Source organism: Cinclus cinclus, chromosome 1 (genome assembly GCF_963662255.1).
Source record: "Cinclus cinclus chromosome 1, bCinCin1.1, whole genome shotgun sequence".
NCBI lineage: Eukaryota > Metazoa > Chordata > Aves > Passeriformes > Cinclidae > Cinclus > Cinclus cinclus.
Window position 1 is genome coordinate 36,173,871 of NC_085046.1, and position 22,046 is coordinate 36,195,916.

Below are 22,046 nucleotides of genomic sequence, written 5' to 3' on the forward strand. Positions count from 1 at the left end.
TGCCTGGAATTAGGCAGGAATGATGCTCCTCCATTGTACTACACTGAGTATTTTCCCTAAGGAATGGGGTGGGAGGCTTGGCTGCCCACATCAGTCATGTGAACTCACTGTTGTGCAGTGTGAGACCACAGACAGGATTCATCCTTTACACACTTACGGGTATGCCAAAGCTTGTGATGGTTAAAGCATTCTTCCAGATTTTCTTCTGATAGGGTGGAGGTTTGCATCCAACTATTTTCAGTTCCCTGTAACAGCTTGCCATTTTCTCCTCTGAATCAGTGATGTTTTTCTTTTCTTCAAATTCATTAGCAATTACAGTTAATTACTATTTAACTTGTTTTTGTAAATGTAGAGAGTAGCCATAAGTGATGTCTGAATTTTGAAAAAGCAGTCTTTTATCCTTTAAGATGTATTAAGAATCTTTAAAAAAACCCAGATTATAAACAACCTTAAACACAAAATTGATTTTTTTTTTTTAAGTTTACTTACAGAATGAACTGGAGTGGTAATTGATTTTTTAGAGGTAAGGTGTAGTCCTGGGTGGTAAAGTGTACAAGTGATCTTTGGCCAAGAAAGAAAAAAGGAGGGAGCAGCTGTGAAGAAGCAGAGATGGATTAACTGATGGGATTGCTGAGTGAGCAGCAGGTATTGCTTTGGAATGAACCGAATGCTTCCCCACGCTGCTGATCGATCCCTGCAGCAGAGGCAGTGATCAACAACAGTCAGGATGGACAGGTGGAAATTACTGCAGACATTTGAACACATCAATCACAATTCGTATATAAATAAAACAGGCGGGTGCTCAAATGTGTTCATACTACTGTGAGCAGGATCCAGATGTGGATTTGGGATTTTGGTTCCAATTACAACTCAGTGCTAATCATCAAATTAGATAGTGGGATCAGTAACTCTTGGAGAAATACAGAGGCTTTGCTGCCTGCATACAGCTGGAGCTATCTGAATTGCAGTTTTTGTGCCACATTTTCCTGATTAAATAAGACAGCTATGTATCAAAAATGTGTTTCCTTTTGATACCAACAGTATCTTCAGAAAAACAATTATCTATGTGGACATTTCAATCATTTATATTTCAAATATGTTTATAAATAGAGAAACATATATGCAGGCCATAACCCACTTTAATTACAGAAGAAATTATGGTTCAGATAGGATAAATAGTTAATTTATTAATTTTTCTGCTGATGTGTGTCTCCTGGGAATGATTGCTTGAACTGTCTATGAACTTGAACTACACAGGCCTTCTGTTTGTGTCTTTTGTGGTGAATAATGTATTATAATGAATTGTAATGTTGCTAATTTCTGCTGGGTTTTTTGTGGGTATGCTTTTTAAACATAAATAATCACAACCTGATATTGTATGAATCTCACCTAGAATATATCAAATTACCGAAGCAATAACTTTATATAAATAGGTATGGTCACTCAAGGAAAAAGGTGGAAATGAAAACAGCCACCCTATGCATCAATAAGTTAGACATGAAGTACAGGTAAATAGTTCAACTGGCAGTCTCACAAGTGCCAAGCACGAGCAGTGTCTTTTCCAGGGAAGCAGCAGACTAAGTTCAGGGAAATAGAAGTCATTTAAATAAATAAATAAAATAATCCAGGATTATAGTAATTATTTTGTAGTTTAGCTTTATTCTTCATTTTAAAACAAGTTTCCCCTTTATGAATTCAGGTAGGCAAGTTTCTCTCACTGAAAGGAATACAAAAAACCAGAATGTCCAACAGTAGAAGTACTGTGTGACCCACACTAGGATGGATGGAGCTTAATGACCTGAGTGAAATAATTACAAGTAAATCTAAGAGGTTAGAATTAATTGGGAGAATATTATTAGGTTTTTCTCCAGCCTGATATGGTTGATATGTCAGTTTATATGAACTGTCACTGAAAATAATTCCAGGTGCTCTATTAAAGGTTATGAGACATCTTGTGCCACCTTTACATATTATGTTTTATCTGAGATGACTTTCTAAGACAGGCAAGAACGAAAGAGGAAGTTTTTTACATTTATAGAATGAAGGCATTGGCTTCTAACCTTTTTGATGCTCAGAAGTCTATAAAATTGTTTATATTTAATTAAGATGTACATAACTATTTAGTCAATGAAATATTTTTCTAAAGTGAAGTTAATGAGAAAGAATCCTTGTAATGGTGCTTCTTAGTTTGATAGTAGTTGTTTTTCTAGCTATTAAATGTTGAAATATTGCTGTGCTGAGAACTGTGATTTTATTTAATCTATTTTAATGCTTAGAGTATTGTAGTAGTTTGCACAGCACTTAAATATTTTGGTGTACATTTATAATGGCTAATTCATGGCTTCTAGGGAGAGTTTGCGAATGGCACAATAAAATAAACATAATAACAGAATAGTTTGCTCTTGAAAGCAGGTGCTTCCTGATAGGTTTTCAGGCTTGGCAAGAAAAGTTTGTGGTAGTAAAATATTGCAGTGAGTGTTGTAATAGTTTGGCTGTGCAAAAAACAGAATCATTGCTTTTTGACAGACTGGTGTTTTCTTTGGCACATAAGACAATACTTTGGCCACATGATACAGAATATCTCTGGGGCTGATGGTGAAATTTTGGGTATATGGTCCAGCCAGGCTCAGTCCAACTACAGGGCTTGCTGTTCTGCTGCAGGGAAGCACCAGTACTTTTGTTCTGGGAACTTGTCCTTGAATAACAGCTTGTCCTGGAATAAGTCCTTGAATAACAAATCAAATATCAGAGCTGGCAGCTATATAAACAATGTGGACCCCTGACAGGAAAGGGTCTAACTTGCAGCACTGTCTGATGGTCACAGGACTGTGTGCTGGGATCATGAGGCGAGAGTCAAGACCTGTTCTCTGCATTATCAAGAAAATAAAATACTCCCCAGGAAAAAATTGAATTTTCTACAGAAACTTAATTTCTTTCTGGTAGCACTGTTGCTCCACACAAAGGGATATGTTTGTACACTTGTTAAATCCTCAGTAGTTCCTACATGAATTTATACTTGCACTTAAAATCAAACACACGATATTATAACAGAGAACAAACCAAACCATATTTCTGAAGCAAAAAATTTATTTTCAGTTTTTAGTTATCTGAAATTTTTGATCAATCCTGAAATTTTATCTGGTTTTAAGCTTTAGAAATACTTTTCAGTAGCCTTTTTCATTTTGCTACTCAATAAATATAATGATGACCAAAATAATTTCAAGATTTCTTGTGTCATTTGAGTAGTTCTGTTCTTAAAATGTAGTGCTGGAGAACAGAATAGCTACAGCAGAAGAGAAATAGTGAAGTAAGGAATGTGAAGGCTTTATCTTATTTTCAGAAATGCAAATTACTATGAGAGTTACAGATACAAGAAAGACTTAACCACCTTGTACTTTACTTATTCAATTTTTACCATGAAAGGGACGTGTTTCACACCCTTAATCCTTCCAGCAAAATTACTTTCTATGAATGAATTGTTGCACATGAGAAGCATATTTCCATTCTTACCCTGTGTTTCCAAAATTACTCATATAAAATGATATCCTGACAAGACCAGACTAGCTGGAAATGTTAAATTTGGCTCAAACCATGCTGATGACAAACAGGAAGCAACAAAGCATAGAACTAGAAAGTGTAGGCCACAGAAGCTCATTTTGCACTAGAAACAGAAAATATCTCATATTTTCTAATCTTGTAATTTCTCAATCACAGGCTTTGAAAAACTTATGAGGATTTTTTCATGACATGGGATTTGTGACAACCTACACTATGATGAAACAACATGTCTATAAAGAGCAATTCCATCTTTACTCGCAATGCATATCTTCCAGAACACTAGTGCTCAGTCAGCAAGGCAAAAACTTTTCATATAAAAGTGGTTTTAAGTGTCCAGGAGGAAAAAAAATGTTCCTCTAAAAATGTACTCTACTTTCCAAAAAGTTGTTCTAATGACACAGCTTTCACATAGCTTTCAGACCAAAATAAGAAAGCAAACGGCATAAATGTTTAAAAAGGAAAAAAAAAGCCTAAAACTAAAAAAGGAACCCAAACAAGCTTACATCGGTGAAAATGTGGCAATAATAAATTTATGTATTTTATCACATTGATATATTTTTATTTCAGAACTTCAGGATCTCAATATTGTGTTCTACCACATTTTGGGAAGTGTCAAAAACAGAGTGGCTTTTACTGGTATTAACTGCATTTTCTGAGGGATAGCTGAATTTGTTTCCAATCTACTGAAAGTAGAAATAGAACTACTATGGATACTCTAAGGTGTCATGGTGTGTTTTCCTGCTTTCTACTCTAAGGTGTCATGGTGTGTTTTCCTGCTTTCTAAATCATCAAGACCAGAAACTCCAGGCACTTCAACCAAATGCACTTATTTGTTTCTTCAATGTAGTATCTTTTCTGATTCCTTCCATTCCATCTGGATCCCAGTGACCCAACCTGACTTTCTCCCAAGACAGTTCTTGACCCAGCTCAGATCAGTTGGAAAATTCCTTTTTTCAAGTATGAGCAAGCTGTCCTTGAAGTGTGGGGACATTCAGTTGCTTCCTTTTCCACCAGGCTAACTGTGAAAACACTGGGAGTTTTTATTTCCATAGATAATAAATAGGTTCCATACTGTTTTGTGAGAACAATAGCACAAGACCAAGTTCTTCTCTATAACTGAAATATAAAATCAGTGATGAAAAATGAAAACCTTTAGACCCTAGCGCTGGACTGGCCACCTTTAATATGCAATGAACATGGTACCAATTCAAATGGACATCTAGAAAATTTCTTTGGATGATTCTTTTCTCTTTGTTTTTAATTAATTACATTTTGTTTCCTAATTTCACAAAGTGCTGAAATTCTAACATTCAATATTTGCTAAACTAGCAGATAAAAAAATCTCTTCATCTCTTGCAAATATATGAAAGGGGTAAAAAATGATTCTGTGTGCCAAAGAATCCTTGTTTACCCTTGCAGTTGAGCTGCTACATGAATATTCTGTAATCCAATACTGCCAAGCTGATGCTGAAGTTTTGTGAAAATGGGGCACAAGTAATTTCTCTGCTGGCTGTTTTATAAAGCTTATTGTATCTCTTCTTCCCTGACAAACATTGCTGCAAATAGGCAGGGTTTTAGTGTTGAGGACAGGGGGAGAGGAAATACAGTCACTTAAATCCTGTTTGTTTTATTACAAAAAGCAGCAGTACATTAAAACTTTCTTGAGAGATTCAGCAAGCATGGGCAATCCATAGCAGTTCAAATATCACCCTTTATAGCATTCTGAAATAGACATCTAACTGATTCTGTATCAAAGCTTTCCAATTTAAGACTTTTTTGCCTTCAGTAACCTAAAAGAAATGTGATACATTAATTCTGAGGCTACTGCTGTAAGGGAGAAAATAAACCAGTTGAAATGCTCAGCAGATAGTCATATATGCTATTTGTCCCTCTTGCTATTTTAGACAGGGGGGTTTTTTAGCATTGAGTACCTCTGAAAGGTATGGTGAATGTGGCAATATTTTTCTTTCATTAACTGATTCAAGTTATTTGCAGAATGGAGTACAGTAAAGTGCTTTTCTTTCTTTTGTCTGAAGAGGGAATCTTGCATTCCTAAACTTTAGTGCTTCTTGGATGCACTCTAATTAGAGGTCTAAAATAGACTGTATATCTCCCTTTCACAACTGCATTAAACTTATAGGAATCTCATAATAGCTCCTCTCAAACCTCACACATCTGGAAGTAGTGAAACCAATTATGTTTGAGGGTTGTCTTTTTCTGCTTTTATGAAAAGATCTTGCATAACACCCTGTGAATCACACCTCTTAAGAGAACTGATGCAGAAAGTGAAAGAGCAGTCAAAAGCAGAGCCACCTAGGTTTTTGTCTTTCATTTTTTTTCCATGTAGATGGACTTGAGCTAATTTCATCAATAGAGATTATTGCCTAACTGGAAAATTTATTTGCTTGAAACAATTTAGAAATAAATGACACTTAAATGAGTTTTCTAACAACATTCATTTTTACCCTGTTTCAGCTAAATAATATATTAGCACACAAAATGAAGCAGCTGGAGATATTTCTGACACTTGTGAAAAGACCCAAATTTATAGCCATAAATTTAACCCATCTGGGTACGTATAATGTTTTTTTAGATGTGTGGTATCGGTAGCAGTCTTAATATGCCTATAATTTACTTTCTGATAATTAAATTATTTTTTAGTATATATTCAGTTATTTAATATCTTTAATATTGCTGAATACAGTTGTGGATTTGCCTAAAAACGTACTTGAGAAGTATGATCTTAGCTGGTTTTGTTATTAAGATCAAAATCTGGTTGCTGTTTGCTTGGGTTTTTTAAAATACTGAAATAATCACTAATGTAATTACCAGTGAATCACACTTTTCAAGATACTCCGAATCTTTCATGCAGTCTTTTGTGGTTTTCCCTATGAAAACAATTTCTTCCTAAAATAGCAACATTATCTGGCATAGAGTGTCTGAACATCATGTACTTACTACATTCTCTGTTGTTCTATGCATGGTAAAAATGATATCAAAGTAGTTTCCATATAAACTGAATCATTGATTTATAACATTTTATGCCATTAAGTATTTCAAAATAGTTTTATCCACAGTTAGGAAGAGTTATGAAGCTATGCATTTATAATGCAAAAAAAATCAGCAGAACAAATACCTTTAAATGATTGTAAAATGCCAAAACTCTATCATAAACAATGAAAAATAGGAGAGTTTGGTTGCTTTGGCCAGCATTCATACTTCCCCGTGTAGAAATGAGGTAGTAAGGAACAAGTCCCCCTGATACATCTCAAAATACAGACACAAAATTAGTCTATACATAATCATCCCCATCTGACGAGTCAGCATGTTATATATAACTTCCAGTGCATCACTTTTTATAAGTGACTTCATTCTTGGAAATATAATCTTCAGATAAGTGTAAGGAATTAAGTCAGTTTTAAACTAAAATTTGAAAATTCTGGAGAACCAAATGCTTCAGTGTCTTTATTAGGAACAAATTTACTATATGGATTGCCAGACATAAGAAAGAGACAGGTGGGTCCAGATGTTGTTTTCACCATCTAAAAAGTGTCCTTCTCTCCATTGATTAGAGTACAGAAGTAAAGAAAAAATGCCTGAAATTTCACAAGATAAAAAGCACCATTGGTGGTCTTTTCCCCCTGTGTTCAAATGGCCATACAGGCCACAGTTATGAAGTTCAAACATTGATTATTTTAAATAAATTAATTTAAAATATGTTTGTATATATTTGTATATATATATATATATATATGTATATATATATATTACAGCAAGTTCTAATTGCTGCAGTGATTTAATTCAAAACCAGTTCAGAGATAAAATTTCTTTCTGACAAACCAAGTTAGTATTGATATTTGAAGTTAAATTTACTGGCTCTATTTATCATCAATAGTAGGCTACGTCTGCAGAGCAATGTATCGAAAGCCGTGTGCCAAATTAAAACTGCTAATGGTATTTCGCAGGGTTGTTCTGATTTTACTCAAAGTCTGAATTTAATTCTGTTTTTAATGAAGCTAAATTGCAAATTAAACCCCCCGTATTACCCTTGGCTGCGAATGTAGAGCTAAATAGAGTAGATGTAGAAACAGATGAACATGAGAAGCTGCCCACTCTAGGTTACAAGGAAACACAGGTGGGTCAGGAGGTTGTTGTTTTCAACTTACCTAATGTTTGTTCATCATCCTGTAGGCCTTTGGGAGATTACTGCAGAACAGAGCAGTCCTCTAACAATGCTTCACATAGTAATAATCAGGAATAAAACCTCTTTCCCAGTAAACAGAAGGCTCTCTGTGCACCCATCAAACCCTGAACTTTTCCAGAGTAAGCCCTCTCAGGCTGGAAATACTGGCTGGTTGTCACTGTATGATGTCTTTCAGTGTTCCTCAGGAACTTGCAAGCCCAGATTTCTAAAAGGAAAGAGGGCTGAAAATGTCACTCCACAGATCAGATCTTTCACAGATAGAGTATTTTCCATGGGAATGTTATTCTCATTTCTCTTGATACTGCTTGCAGCTGTGCAAGGTGTTTCATTGCACAATGGAAAAAAATACAGGCAGTAGGTTTGTAGGAAGTATCTGTGCTTTGTAACATTATTATTACTTTAATTCAAAATAATTAAATATCATTGCCTCTTGTTAATGAGTTTGCATTAAAAATGAGATGTGGTCTGAATAGCTCATAACAGTGGGGTTGGAACTTTAAGGCCTTTTTAAACCCTAGTCTTTCTATGATTCTAAGAATAGGTCTCCTATGCATCCTTTAATTTAGGTAAAACCCGAATGTGTGATCCCTGTATGGTATCTCTGGCGAGTTTCACATTTTATGGATGAATTGCACCAACCAAAGCGACCTGCTAGTTCCATGCAATCTGGGAGACAGTAGAGTGGGCATGGAGGTCTGGCTCATTCCTGGTCTGGAATGCTAGGAAGCATTGCTGACACTGTGCCTGTCCTCCAGCCACATGCCAGATGCAGTGAGAGCACAGTAATATGCACAGGAGACTGTTCCTGCATTTTCTGAAGGTGATGATCCACAGGTTGCACTGGTGGTCTGTCCCTCAGTAAAGGCTTTGTCCACTATTTCTGGATGACCCGTGGTCATGCTTTCTATCTTGCTCCTTCAGAAGTAAGTCCCTGGGTGTGCATTGCACAAAAACATAGGAAATTAAATTCTTTCCAGGTAGGAAGACTGAGTGTGGTATGAGGGCAAATCTGAGGGGAAATTAAGATATCTGATAGTTCTAGGGTTGAGTACAAAGGTAGATTTTTGGCTGATTTTATACCTTCATTCTGGCTCTTGAGGCTGAGTAAATAACAAAATTCCCTAAATCAGTTTTCTTCTGTCCTTGAAATGAGGCATAATGTACACCTAACTTATGATGGAGCTCTGGAGAATACTTAATGTTTTTATAACATCTTCAAGACTTGCGATGATCTGCAGCTATTGGCTATCCCTCCTTAATTACTAAGAAATTATTAATTTCCCAAACCCAATATTGCTGTGACTACTTTATCTTTTGGTTACTGCTGTGAATGAATGTGGGGGGGGGTTGGCTGTTTTTTTTTTTGTTTTTGTTTTTAAAGGTGTCAATTAAACTTAAAAAAGAAAATTATTTCAACTCTGGTCCAACCTAAACCTCCTTTGGAGTGAGTGGCCAATTCCATCCATGTCCCACCCTTGTTTGTCAGAGCAGTAAGGCTGTGCTATGTTCCAGCTGCTGCTGTGATTTGTCACCCACAGAGCAATAATGATGCTGTAATATTGTTCATTCAACTTCAGCTTAACTGAAACTTTGAGTTTTTCAGTTATGATGCCAGTTTTTTTCTGAGAAGATTAATGATATCTGTGTAGTTTCATGTTCTCCACATATCATTGCCAAATTAATTGAAACAGAAACATATTGTAGAAATGGGTTTATTTCCATGTTCTTTTCAAAACTAATATATAATGTTTCTATTACTACTTAAAATTTTGTGTCTCAAATATTCTTTTTTTGTTTCCTTCTACATTTTTTTCAGCTGGAGTTATCCATTTTTCCTATATGCAATGTAATTTTTTTGAAAACTTGACAGGAACAAATTATAAAGGATCCTTCTTTTTTCTCTCTCCTTTTTTGAATATTAGGTACTTCGTAGTAATTTTAAAGTTACAGTATTACATTTTCTTGCTTTTGTGTGTGAATGCTTCACACACACTTTCTAGGAGTCAGAGTGACAGATAGATGGGACACATCAGGGAAATTAATAGCTGGAAGATCAGAGCTTCTATTTGCTAAAGACTTTTGAGTCTTAAACCAAAAATGGATATATGTTACTCTTTCAGAAACTCATTGTAGACAAATCCTACATGGACCTATTAGAATGCCTATTCCTGGAATTTCCATTTTCATCCTTTCCTTGACTTCTGAAAGTCTCTTGTTTTGGTTTGTTTTGGGTTTGGATTTTTTTTTGTTTGTTTGATTTTTTTTTATATCCATTTCATATTATTCAGTGTATTTTTACATTCTTATAAGAAAGCCATTTTTTCTTTCCTATAGGGACTGGGTGTACATGAGGAGTGAAGAACATGATCACAAATGCCCTTCTCTGGGGCCCTCATCCTTTCCAGCTGCACAGCTGGCTGTCACTCCAGCTGCTGTCCAGTTATCATAACCACTACTCTACTTTAGGAAGAACTTAATTGTTTACTGGTTTATAAAGAAGTGTACTCAACCCTGCTGACTCCTGACTTGTCATGGACCAGGGCTTAGTCTCTTCTCCTTTTTGTGCTGTATGAGTTTGTCCAGGAGCACTCTAACTGCTTGTGTACAAATCATGGGAGTGGTGGCACTTTGTCTTAATATATTCTTTAAGATTTCACCAAAAACCATCTTTGGAACATATAAAAAACCAAGTTTTTATGTAATCTTAGCAAGAAAAATATCTTCTGAATTGTAAAGTAAATAATTATTTCATGGGGATAAATTCCAGAAGTTCACATTTATTTAAATCTTAAACTTTAAACCCTTGGAGGAAGGAAAAGTATCTACAGGACTCTATAGCTCAGCAATGGTTCACTGTTCCAACTGAAATATTTAAAAAACTCCTATGCCTATGTGCAATCAAACAATACACATAATAAATCATGAATGGTACCTTAAAGCAGATTTTTATTTGCAAGACGATAGGAGAAAATACGTTTTTTTTAAACAATGTTATAAGTCCTGTTTTCCATCTATTTTTAATAATAGGTTTTCATGTTATGTGCTACAGTTTGTGCTCTTTCTTGAACAATTTCATACAGGCTTTCAGATTAGGATGTGCCATAAATATCAGAGTATAAATAATCTATCATTATACAGACATTTCATAAATAATGTATGGTTGTGACAAGAATGTGCAAGCAAAACTTCTAAGGCAACCTTTTGAAACATTGATAAATATATGCAACAAAAATTTGTAAAATGTATTCCCAAATTGTAGTAGCTACATGCTGATGTAGTAAGGAGAAAAAGTGAATGGTTAATACACAGAGGAAAAAACGAGTATTTGCAGACACTGTTAGTTTTAAATACAGATTACAATTTTCTTTTAATCTATTGCAGTGCTAGGTGAGAATATTATTACGTTATTAGTAAATCAAATAAGAAAAATGATGACATATAGACCTTTTCCAAAGATCATGATGTTAAGTAATGGTGCTCTGTGCAATGTCTATGAAAACTTTTTTGGGGTGTATTATCATCAGATGATGATAATTATCATAATGATATCATAATGATGATCATTATCATTTATCAGATGATAAACATATCAAAATGCAAAAGTATAATCTAAAATGTTCTGCTCAACTATTGGTTAAAAATGCCACAATTTTTTCCTGCTGTTATTGATTTATTACAGAACATAATTTTATTTTTTGTGTGTGTGAATTTGAATCCTGAGTACTTCTTTGCAATTAACAACTTTGATTTCTTAAGCATATTTTATATGTAGATTTTCTCAATGAAGTTCATTCCTTTCCCTATTATCTCCAGTGATGATATGTTCTATTCACTTGTGAAATTTTGTAGACTGTGGCACTTTCTCCCTGAAAAACCTTTGATAATTTTAATAGTTTATCTTCATGTTTGCATTTTTGCTTTGAAAAAAATATACAATTTAAAACTAGAGGCAGAGGCATAAATATGTGGGCAATTTATTGCAAACAGAGTTTAAAGTTAAATTTTCCTAAATATCACATAAGATTATGTCTTAAAGTCTTTCAGCTCTGCTAAATGACATGGAAATAACTGATTTTAATAGAGAGCAAGAAGTGTTTAAATATCTTGCATCATGCATGTCATTAAGTAGGCATGTATTACACTTTTATTTAATCAATAACAGTTACCAGTAAATGATGTCATGTCTAACTTCTGGTATAATACTGAGGAAAACTATGGTCATTACATACTTTAATGACATGCAAAGTTTCAAATGCTCCAACAGTTTATCACTACAGGATCATTCCTCTTCCTTTTTCATGTGTGATTTAGAAGTGAGAGGTCAGATGTGCTTTTGAAAAGTGAAGCAGCACTAGGCACCTTCTACTTTCCTGTACAGTCAGATAATCCATTTAAATTAATTACAGTGTAGAAAAAAACACAACAAAGATTTTTCTGTTTATTAATAGCTTTTAAATGCTGAAAGGAATAACAAGAACCAGCAAAAAGTGAAATTATTCATCTAAGTGTTTCCAAAAGTTGCAGCAAAAAAAAAGATCCAGATGTACGTGTGGCTCTTGAATATAACAGTATTTCTCTACCAGACAATGCTGTGCGTGCAAAATGAGAGCAGGGGGAACACCCATCTGGGATTGATTGCACTGAAAAGCACAGCAAAATCCTGCATTTTTAGAAAAAAAAAAAAAGTGGTGCTCTGATTATTTTGTCAGAGGACAAATCCTTTGCCTTGGTTCTGTGCCCCAGTGTCTGGTTTAAATTCTGCTCAGCAATTTGGTTCCTTTGATAAGCGTCCTTGCTATCACATTCTCTCACAAAGTTGTTTTTGTTCCTTATGCTTTATCATCACACCAAGTATCTTCCAGTCTTCTACTTGTAGGGAGATTAAGGATAGGTTTCTGTATGTATATCAAATCCCAAGAGAAAGAGGATATCTTTAGGATGATAAATCACATTCTTTTGCTTAAATTGCCTACCAAAACCCTGATTTAGAAAGGACTGAAGCAAAAACTTGAGAGGAAGTGTATGTCCAAATCTAATATCTTTGCTTGTTCTTTTATCTTTATTTATTTTTTCTTTAATTTCTGCTTGAGTGGAAAAAGGACATTGCATTAAGGGATGGGCTTTTTTCCTTCTGATTGTGACTCAAGCTTTTGGTTTACTAGATTATGTCTACTCAGCTTTTTTACGTTTGTTTTTTGAAATGTGGATCTGCATAGTATAGGTAATGCTTCTCTTTATTTCATCAAGCCAATGATAAATATCACTATTGTGGCCATTAAGTTTCTATTTTTCACCCCAAAAAAATAGATGATCCTCCTAATACAGCTGCCTGATTTTTCTTTTATTTAACTCAGTAACCTTGGGTGTTCCTCATTTAATCAGGGTTTGTATTGCTTTGACCATGATCACAATTTGATGATTAGATATTTATTGTGCACTTATGTATAAGTACATATATACATTTCATAACTTCATTTTGTATAAAGGAATTTAAATGAAACACTAAGAATGTAGAAAAATAATAGATTTTTTAATTAAGGGAGCCTAATAGAGTTTAAAAACTAAACAAAAAAACCCCACAATTTTGGGGTTTTTGCGAAAAAATCTTGAAGAACTGTAGCTGTCTTAAATGCTTTCACAATATTTTGAACAAGTTTTCCCTTTTCAGTCACAGAGTCTGGGATGGAACCAACCACAAAACTCAACCAGTAAGTGGTGTTAGCTCAAATTTATGAAAATGTGGTTCAGGGGGCACTTGTTACTTAACTTTCATTCTTGTTTATAGTTTAGCTTTTGTTAGGCTTCGTTTCAGTTACAGAACACGTCAGAACCAGTTTCCTGGCATATGCTCCATCCTAGGGTTATCTTCTGCACTGTGGTGTGTCTCAGCAATGATGGAATAACATCCCCACAGCAATTACACTAAGTAGTGTTGCTGCTGTATTTAATACTCTCTTATCTATTTTAATACAGTATAACAGGTGGAAAGTGGAGGCAACCTGCTGTCAACACAGCAGCCCAGCATGATGTTTTAGCATTTCTATGAGAGCTACATAGATGGTAGACAGATCATAACAAATGCAAGCAATTGCATAAAGTTTAAGAAACTCTGTCAAAGTAGAGATTAATCAATAACACAATGGTTGTTTTCTGCTTCAGATTTGTTAAACAGATACAAAACTAAAGAGTCCTAAATGACAAGACTACTCAAACAGGAAAAGAAATATTATGACTGGTTTTAGTCCATGACGTACAATTATTTGTTTCATTCATATGTAGATTCAAAGATTTTTTTTTAGAAAATGAACATGTGTACTTATGAATATATAATCTGAATTAGATGATAGTTCTATAAATCTACTATTAAACCCATATTTAATAGACAGTAATTTGTCACAAATATTCTGATTTGGTAAATAAACTTTAGAAGGAGGTGAAAAGTCTGTGAAAATAGACTTTGAAAATCAGAATTATTAATAGTGGTCATAAATGTGTGTCTTGAAGTAGGTTCTAAATTCTGATAAGGATTAATATGATTTTCTTTTCTAGTCTGTCTATATTTTACTGTGATTTTATTTTTTGTCTGAATATATGAATTTTTTTCTTTTTGGAACAAGGTTTCCTTTAAATAATTTTTGGGGTTTTTTTTCTTTCATTCTCTTTCCACACAGTTGCAATTTCTGAGTTGCACACTAGCCACTGCAAGAGTCATTTACTTCAGCACTCAAGATAGCTCTTTAAAGCTACAGCGTCACAGAATTTTCCTTGTCAATATGTGACAAAAGGGGCTTTCTCAGCACACTGCTGGTTGCAAGTTCAACTTCAGCTTGAAGCATGCATGGCATTTCTATAGAAAAGGACAAAACCTTCTCTTTAGGTCAAGTCTGCATTTGTTATGCAATCCCAGCAAGCTAACTCTGCTGGAGAATGGTTTTAAATTAATTCCAGTTTCACTAATAATAACAGCAGGGCCAGAGTCTGCAATCATTCCCTTCAGCAATGGTCTAATGATTATTTCACAAACAGCCATGTTGATTTACAATGTTTGTATTCTCTCGGGGATGATTAGAATCTTCACATTGCAACCAGTGTAGTGGATATTATTAGTGTTCTTGAGATGTTTTTGCGTGAAATCAGCCAACATAGATTAATCTAATTTCTGCCTACTTTTTAGAAAGGTGGTGAGGAATACTCAGGAGGAATATATGGCAACTGAGACAAGAGACCATGATTTCACCAGGTGAAGACCAATTCAAAGAAGAAGGCAAAAACTCAGTACTGATCACCTTATAATGCCTCTGTTTACTACTTTATGCCACTAAGAACTCTTTTAATTTCAGTGGAAGCATATTCAGGGCAGATATAACCTAAGACAGAAATTAGGAGGACAGACAATGGTAATAAATTATCTAAGTGGAGCTCAGCTCCTACCCATTGTGGCATCTTCCATTATTCCCAGTAGAATCCTGGAGGAAGAAAAGCAGCTCTTTCTCTGCTGCTGCTCTTCAGTAGAGGCAGACAGGTAGTTAGAGTCAAATAGTACAGAGCAACTGAAGCCTTGAGAGCTCCATTCCCTATCATACATCACCAGCTGTAGCAGGGCAGGGGGAAGAAGAGGGTTGACTCATCTTTCTTTCCTGTCCTCTTTTTCCTGCCCTAAATACCAAGGAGGGGATGGAAACCAGGTTTTATATATTGGAAGGAGCATTTACTAAGTTCTCTGATCTATTTGGTACAGTTATTTGGTGTAGAAGGAAAAATGCAGAATATTGCCCACTGATTTTGAGTTTGAGGAAATAACTACAGTAAATTTATTGTGGTTTTCACCCTGCTCTAATTACAGCACAGAACACTTCAAATGTAGTTATGGCCAGATCCTTTTGCATATTCAGTGTAAATTAAAATAATCATCCTGATTTTCTGACAAGATATATGTGAAGTGATCATAAAATAGATGGAATACAGTATTAATTTTCTTGCAGTATGCTGCCTAAAACTGAAGTGTTATGGTCCCAGGAGTGATGAATGGGTAAATATTAATCTATGAACTTGATATTACTTTTCCATATCACGCTTGTAAGTCACAGGAAAGTACATAAAATATTTCATTCTGTCTTTTTCTGTTTTGAGCAGAAAGGTTATGAATCTGTGACCTGTCATTATGATCACTAATAACTGAAGACTGTAGTTGAGAAATTGTTTCTGAGGAAACTAGTCCTAGCATACTGAGCTAAACTTGTAAGAGCTTTCTTTAGAGAAAGCCAAAAATGTGAAAATGAAAGACATATTGGTTACACATACATTAAGAGGATAAATAAGGGAATTACTCATTTTCCCTTCAAGTGTTTGGATGTATCATCACAGAGAAGAATCTGGCTGCAGAATGATATAGTCATCTGAACTCTTCCTATTTAGATTCCACATGGTATTTAAAAACCTTAACACTTTTTTTGCTTCCTTTTGTAACTTGAAAACATGCTCAGCATTAACACAGCATGCTGAAAATTATTCTGTTGGGCAAAACAAAGCTAGTTATATCATTTTCAGCTGACTAAAATGCTATTTAAAAAGGGGAAATAAGTATTTTACATAATGCAGACATTGAGATGCAAAAAAATTTTTTTTTCCGTTCCCTTTATTACCTCCTTTAGCTCCTCCTCCTTTTCATCCCAAACAGATTTTCTCAGAGAATTACACAATCTAAATTTAAGGCACTGATTCTTCTATACCTGTCCTAAAATTACTGACTTAACAAAAGGTAGGAATAAGGACTCACATATCTATTATGCTGAAAAGCAGACTGTCAGCAATGATGTGGATGCAAAAGATGAAGGAGGAACAATGGAAAAAATGCATTAAGAATTACTGGTTTTGGTGAATCTTTCCTGTCAATTTTATTTTGGTACAACTTAATTATTTTTCAGTGGAACTTGTTTACACAGTATTGTCATAAAATATATTTTTAAATTCTCAGTGACTACTGAATAGAATGCTTAAATCTGCAAACTGGTACATAAGATGTTCATGCAAACAAGATTTTGTGTATCTAAATAAACATTCTACACATACTCTTAGGTTTACAGCATATGCAGCTATGGATACAAGTATAATGAATGCAAGTACTAGACAAAGCACAGATATTCACAGTTCCATCGAAGAAAATGGGAAATTTGTCTGCTGTTATCAGCAGGATTTAGCCTGTTCAGATTTCATTTAATTTCTTGTTGGCAGTGGTATCAGTCTCTGCTTCTCTTCAAATGGTAAACCATGTGCTTCTGGCATAAGTGGAGAAAATGAGCAGAAACTGAAATGGTCATAAACCTGCTGGCAAGGAAAGGAAAGAGCTACTGGAAACTGCCTTGGTAAAAGCACAAATCAACATCATGAGGTGCCTAAAGTAAATACCAGTGTGGTGCCTTGAGATTTTGAGATAGGGCACTGGATTAAAGACTTTCTAAGGTGTTATTTTGAGATTGTTTAGAAATTAAAATGGTTTAAAAAGGTTTATATTTTAGCTGAATTTTAGGAAGCTTTAATAGATAACTGAATTGTGTACAAAGGATTTTGGTAGATTTTATTTAGCAGAAATTGCTAAGTTCACACACTTGTCATCTTTCTAAAGTACGCAAGATTAAAGATATATATTTATATATTTATATACATATATTTATAAATCTGTACACTTCTTCCTTCAACCATCAGCCAATTCTTGCAGAGCTGCTTCTGAGGCACAAAAAAACATTTCTTAATTTAATATGAAAAATATGTTGTGCTGGTGCAGGAACACTGAACAGATAGACTTGAGGTGCTACATCTTCTCCTACCATTCTATAATAACCAGGTGGAGAGAAAGAAGTAAAATTGACTAACGTTGGCTTTTGAGGATAGTCTTTCCTAGCAGATGAGATATGAGAGACAGTAAATAGGCATGCTAAATATTATTTTTTTTATGAAACTTGCATCATAGAGTCAGATAATATGTATTTGTGATGGTGTCTGTCACTAGGAGATCTTGTGCTGCAAGGCAAGCTGGGTTTTGTTTATAGAGGTCCTTTCAGAAGTTCTTCTGACTCAAACATTGCCTTCCCAGTTCTGCTAGCATTAATAATCAGTCCATTACAGCTCTTATGCCAGGTCTTTTTTGTGTTTGGTGTTTTTTGTTGTTTTTGTTGTTTTTTGTTTGTTTGTTTGTTTGTTAGTTTTTTCCTGGCATTGACTAGTTAATTTAACATAACCAAATGCTATATAACAAGAGGTAAAGCAATAACCATACAAAGAATGATGAGTCATGCAGATTTATGTTTTGCTACCAGTCTTTAAAAGCTGTATTTGTGAAATTCTATCCTTACTGTCCCCTCTTCATATATCCAGTTTTAAAAAATATCTTTGAATTCTAGTGAACTCTTTAAGAAATCTGTAAGTATAACATTTCTTATTATCTGGTGTCTTGAAAGATTTAGTGTATTGAAAAAGAGGAAAAAATCCCTTGAAACATTCTCATGTTATATAAAAATCTCTTGAGTTTGACTTTCAGAGCTTCTTTCTGGAAAAAATTGTGAGTGACTTTGACAGATTGTATCACACAGAAGAAAGAAAAGATTACACGGATTACAGAGGATGGAAGATTTTCCCCATTGTATGGAGGAGAAATGTTTAGAAAACAACAGTTTCTGCCTCTAACCTACATGTAATTTAATGACGCATGCAGTAAAGTGCTGTCCAATGAACTATTTAGAAGTGGAGGCTTTGGTCCAATGATATTTTTTAAAAAAGTTTAAGTATTGATAGACAGACCAATTTTACCTGTTGATCGGGAAAAGATGCATTTTACGTAAAGGCATGAAAACTCTGAACTGCGAAATAGAACTGTGAATAAACAAATGCAAATATTCTTGGAGAAGTTCAAGTAGAAAGACACAAAGCCCTACAGTAACAGATCTACATCAAATTTTAAATGTCAATCTTTTCCCTAATGTCTTTCTGTTAGGATAACAGACCTATTTGGAAAAGAGGCACTCACTTTGTAAAAGAAAAGTGAATAGCTTGACTGTCCAAGCTGAAAATTCCTGACTGAGAACTACTTCTGCAAACTCCTGTGACTGGTTTTTCAGCCTGTAGCAAACATTGCTTATCACAGACAAGGTTAGGCTGTCAACCAAAGGGAATATTCCACCAGCTCAGCTGATTGAATATGCAATTTACTATAAACATTTTGTGTTTATTTCTCTGTGTATTTGAGGAAATATACATGGGAGATAAATGTGTGAGCACAATCCTGATGTATGTGTTTAATAAACATGAAGAATGGGATTGGATCATGCTAACTGAATGTACCAGTCAGAAAAATGTTCCAACTCATGAGGGAAGAGATCTGCAGGAAATTGCTTCCTAATCAGATCTTTCATTAATTTGTTCATTCCAGGCAAACCTTTCATTGTGCTTCACTTATTAGTAATGGATTTTTCGACCATATGCAATAGAATTCACTCTGGGTTTAGGAAAAATATTTGCAACAGAAATCTCAAGTCATGTCTTTGAGCTTCTTTCCTTGAAGGTATAAAATGTGTTTTCTTCAGAATCCACACCTCTCTCATAAGCAAAAATTCACTAAGGAAAACATTCAGTTTAATCTACTGGTGTCCAACAAACTCCCACATTTCCTCCTCTCTTACTAGCAGCTTCTTTATAGAGTGTGCAAGATTAAATAGACAAAATTTAAGGTGTATTTTGTAATTGTTTTAAGTAAAATAACTTGCAAATGAAATAAACACACTAATAAACTGCACAGCTAAAGGACTTTTCTTTTTTCTACTTCTTTGCACTTTGGCTTTTGATGATACTGATCATATAACAAAGTATAAGGTAAGGGACTGTGGTATAACTGCTGAGTATTGACTTGTGACTGTACATGTATGTGAGAAGATGAGCCTCTGTGTCATGTTGGATAATATCAATTAAGGAGCCACAGGGATAGAGAGAATTACTCCCTTTAAGAAAGAGAAATAAGGAGGTTTTATTCAAGTCCTGTATGGGAATGGGTCTGTCTTTTTGTCAAGAAGGTGAAAATGAAAATATAAATATGAAAGTCAATGTCAGATTTAATGACTACAAATACTAGAAGCAATATTTTTTGTTTAAAGTAGATTTAAAAAATCCCTTCTGTCTATACATACTAGATATTAATGTGTCTTACAATTAGCTAAAGAGTATTTTTGAAAAAGTATTGAGTTGGAATCACTAAGTTACAATACTAACTGTGACCCTTGATATAAACTGTGATTTATACATTTGCTAAATTACTTTCTGTTTCTAGATAGTTAAGATTTGTCTACTTTTCCTTATTCATCTTCTTAAAGAAATTATATTTCATTAGGATACTTTGAGTTAGAGTTTGGAATTTTCATCTTCGATCCCTAAATCAAACTCCTCTTCACGCTGTTTAATTTTTTTCTAAATATCATAAGTACAATGAATTTTTATGCTCATGTGTCCTTAGCAGCAAGTAAGGACTTGTCATAGGTGAAGAATATGACATAGAATTGATCTATTTTACCATAAGTAGCAGCTATGCAGGCAGGTCAATTCATAAATATGAAATTACATTACATTCCAATGAAGTATTTATTTTATGTTCTTGTAAGTAACACTTACTAGGAGATAATTTGTTACTAGAGAGGCATTTCCAAGAGCATAATTATTGTTAGAGTTTTTCCCAACTCTTGAGAGAAATAAAATTACATTGGTATTCTGAAATAGGAGACTCAGGAAGATAGGACACAGCTGTATCTTCAAATGAATCTCCAGGACAGAAATACCAGCCATATATTTCAGTAGTGCGGCACAACACAATGGGAAAGACCCATTGCACTAAACACAATCCAAGCATATTTAAAAGGGATTGGCATTCCCCTGTGAAACTTGAAAAGTTCAAGCAATTGGAAAGAAAAAGAAACAATATTATAAAAAGATGAAATCACCTATGTTTGTCATCACAAAAAATATTTGGTCATAATTATAATGGAATGGTGGATACTCTTGTCTTGGTTTGTCAGTTTGGCTGCATTCATCAAAACTCTCTCTAAAAATAATTCTGGAACAGTATAAGCAACCTTTAAAAAATAAATAGAAATCCTCTTTAATGTTATTATGCATTCAGTATTTCATGTAAGTGTTATAACACCTGCTGTTAAGAATTCTGCATTGTATTTATATGAGATGAGAACTCTACCATCCCTCCTTTGTACCTCGTGTGCCATAGAGTGGAAAATTCTGCAGGATGTTTCTGAGTTCTTAGCACCTGACAAGTTCCATGTTCCATTTTTGGCATAAGATTTCAGTGTTGATGCTCTTGTTTCCAGACCATTTTCTGCCAAGGAACACAGCTCTGCAGGTACTTGCTTACAGAATCTTATCTACATCTGCTTTTACATGAATTATATCATGGCTCCACTGAGTTGAAGGAAATAGGATTATATTATTTTTTATTTGTCCCTTTATGTGCACTGTTTTCCTGATTATCACATAGTATCTTGCAGGCATAAAATCTTGGCATAAAATCTTTCACTCATTTAAATCTGAATTTTCTTGAAACATAAGGGTAAGAAGTAAAATGTCTGAGCATATCCATTTGAAAGCATTAGGGTTTTTTCTAAGTTACTCTTTCATTATATCTTTTTGACATTTTTATTTTCAAGATCAAATCCCTATGCTTTCACCAGGAATCAGATATTAAGAATTCTGTGGTGCCACAAAAGTCCTGCTACTTTTCTGAACTTTGCTTAGGTCTTGTGGTTACTACCTGAGTTCAGGACCAAGGAAATTGTTTAAGGAAAGCTACATGCAGACTTACATCATTAGTCAAACTCACGGTAAATGTCTTAATTTAAAAGGATAATATATATTATTGTCCCATGGAAGCTTATGGTCCAATTCCCCCTAGACACATTCAATACAGCATCATCTTAAATACAATTTGAGTTTACTTACCAGGGAAAGAACTGGAAAAAAAAAATCAAGTGTTATTAAAAAAATCACCTTAAACTTTCTTGTATTTTTCTAGAGATCATTTTTTTTAATGTGAAATGAACGTTCTCCATATGCATATCACAATTGCCATAGACCGGAGAATTTTACAGGATGCTGCTGACTTTCCAAGATCATTCACATTGTTACAATTAATTTTCAGCATGTTATTTACAGTGTGTCCTCCTTATTTTGAAACAATATATGCTAAGAAAATTATGTGAGTCTGCATATGCAGAGCTATCACAGGAAAAAAGAGAGG

At 34.3% G+C, this 22,046-nt stretch overlaps 1 protein-coding gene across 1 annotated transcript in view; it reads left to right on the forward strand.

Annotated features, from left to right (window-relative positions):
* The window catches only part of KCNH8 (potassium voltage-gated channel subfamily H member 8), a 174,186-nt gene that overhangs the window by 9,310 nt on the left and 142,830 nt on the right, over nt 1-22,046 (forward strand). The gene's annotated exons all lie outside the window — the stretch shown is intronic.